We start from the raw sequence: 3,016 nt of genomic DNA on the forward strand, positions 1-3,016 counted from the left end.
ACGGTTACTTCATTCATCTGCTTAGCTAATGCCTCTTGATTTGCCAATAGATTCTCCAGCTCTATTAATGATGGTTGAGTAGGCCATCCTCTCACAGCGGCTATAAATCCATTATACTCGGATCTTAAGCTGTGGATGATAATTCTCTTCATCCTTGCATCACTCACTTTCTCTTCAGGAGCAAGTTGAGATATCTCACGGCAAATTGATTTCACCTTGGTGAAATACTGAGAAATAGACAGACTTCCTTGTGAGATAGCTGCGAGCTCATTTTTCAAGAGCTGGAGGCGTGCTTCATTCTTCTTTGAAAATAATTTTTCAAAAGTTTCCCAAGCTGCCTTTGGTGTTTTCTCGTCACGGATGTGCTCCAATAGATCCTCCTCGATTGTAGTCTTCAATATAAATAAAGCCTTCCCGGCCTTGATGTTCCATTTTCTCAAGGCTTCAGCATTTTCTTTCGGTGGAGGCGTTGTGTCAATGCCAGCAACTATTTCCCATAAATCCTGTCCTTGTAGGTAGGATTCTATGCAAGTCCGCCAATAACCATAGTTGTGGTTATTGAGACTCTTGATTTCACTGCTCGTACTTGCAAGATCTGCCATCATGACGTCCAACGTCCAATAAGCTTGGTCCCTGACCGATGAGCTTTCACAGTTCCTAACTGTGCTCCGATAGAATCTTCCTTAGAGCCTTGGTGAAAACAAGCCGATGTAAACGTCCAACGATTACCGATTTCCTCCACTAGAAATGGTCCCGAACGACCCGCTCTGATACCAATTGTTGGAAGCTTCGACGAGCTCAACACACCCACTATTGAGGACCTAGATTATACTACACTCACTACACCAACACTTTGACGTTGGTTAGCCTTTAATTTTATGAATCCTTAGTGCACAATAATAGTGAGGCGACAGTGTCGACCATATATATGATTCAGGCGGTATAACCGACCATATATAACTTAGGCGGCAGAGCCGACCATATAATGAGAACAACTCAAGTGCACTAAGAACTTAAACACAAACTAAGGCTTAACCGGGAAACTTAACAAAGAACACTTTTATTAATACAAAGAAACAATTACAATATTATGAACTCAACTCACACTTTTCTTTACTTCTTCACAACTTCTTCTAACTCTTCTTCACTTCTCTACTTCACTTCACTCTCACAACTTCACACAACACAAATGAAATCTCCTCCCATATTTATACTACTCCATGGAACATTCTAGAACCTAGATATTTCCATGGATATATAAATATCTAGATATTTCTACAACCTATAAATATCTAGATTTTTCTTTTACATTTCAATTTCTAGATTTTTCTCTCATATTCTAATATCTAGATATTTTCTTATACATATTAATATCTAGATATTTTACCCATATACATTTACTAATTCCATATTATTCTAAATTTGCATTGTATTTTAACATATGGATCGAATCATAATTGTTGGGCTTGGATATGCTGTACGGAACAAGAAAATCAATGACAGAATTGGAGTTGGATGAGGATTTGGGATTCTCATGCTTATCTTTTATTTGATTAACTTCAACCCATTTTATTAACTCTGGTCTGCTTGCTAACTTTGACCCAACATGCTAACCTTGTCCACTTCTTTAAAATAAACAATTGTGATCCAAATATTTGTCCAAATAATCTTTCAGCCCAATTTTAGCAAAACCATTAACTATTCCTGCATCAGAAACAACACCACAACTTCATTACATGTTCAGGGCTGCTCCGCTTCTAAAGTCACACTTAACAAAACAGAATCACTCGACCCAAATCAAAACAGAATCACTCGATAAGTCACTCTTTTAAGGTAGGTGAACAAGAAATGGAATAGAAATAGAGTGGGATGAAAAATTGACTATTTTGCCCTCACATGCTATGCACATGTTATGACATAATGGAAAAACGTTCACTACATAGTAACCCGTGGATCACGGGACACTGCTAGTTTGAAAATTATTAGTAGAAAATACCTTGTAAATTGTATAGAACACCGTTAAATTTAACTGGATGACCCCATATCTTTTTTCGAATTTATAGTTTTCCTAGAAAATTGTGCGGTTGGTCCCTGTGGTTTACATGAAATGGGGTTTTCGGTCCATGAACTTCATTTTCGGGGTTGTTGGTCCCTGTGATTTTCAAAACACGTGTGGTTAGTCCCTGTCAGGGACCAACAACCCCGAAAATAAAAGTTCAAAACTTGTGTAGTTGGTCCCTGTCAGGGACCAACCACACGTGTTTTGAAAATCACAGGGACCAACAACCCCAAAAATGAAGTTCAGGGACCAAACACCCCATTTCATGTAAACCACAGGGACCAACCGCACAATTTTCTCTTGTTTTTCCTTTAAAATGTATAGACACCACTATTTTTAACTACTTGGACCCAATATATTTTCCAAACTTGTAGTTTCTTAAAGTAAACAACCACTGAAATAACATTCAAATATAATTAGTACTTGAATTTTTTTTTTGGATTCCATTAAGTTTACATTCTGGAATCGCCAGTGCACTAAACTGATCCACACAATCAAATTAAAATCGTTCAAAAGCTTACCAATACAAAACACAAAATTTAAGGACTACACACGAAAATTTAGATGATCCACGTAATTTTATTTAATGGAAATCAACAAGTTTTACCTAACTTGCTTCATTTAATTAATTAATAAATAATTATTAATTTTAACGGCTCAATATTAAAAGAAGGAAACAATATCATATATTCATATCACTTAAAACTTGGAGATTCGAACCCAGGGGGTGGTTTGGTGATAAGATGCTTGGAAAGTTCCACAGGGACCCAAGTTCAATCCCCTCCCCCTACACTTTGGGCAGCTTGCCTTTCAAAAAAATATTCGTTGATAAATGCGTGGGGAAATGTAGGATTAATGTGCAAGGTACAATATATAACTATATGGTCAACTTCATTTGAGCCTTCGGGGTCACACACATATACACCGAGACGTCAAATAAAATATATATATGATGTA

The sequence above is a fragment of the Rutidosis leptorrhynchoides genome, chromosome 7 (assembly GCF_046630445.1).
Source record: "Rutidosis leptorrhynchoides isolate AG116_Rl617_1_P2 chromosome 7, CSIRO_AGI_Rlap_v1, whole genome shotgun sequence".
NCBI lineage: Eukaryota > Viridiplantae > Streptophyta > Magnoliopsida > Asterales > Asteraceae > Rutidosis > Rutidosis leptorrhynchoides.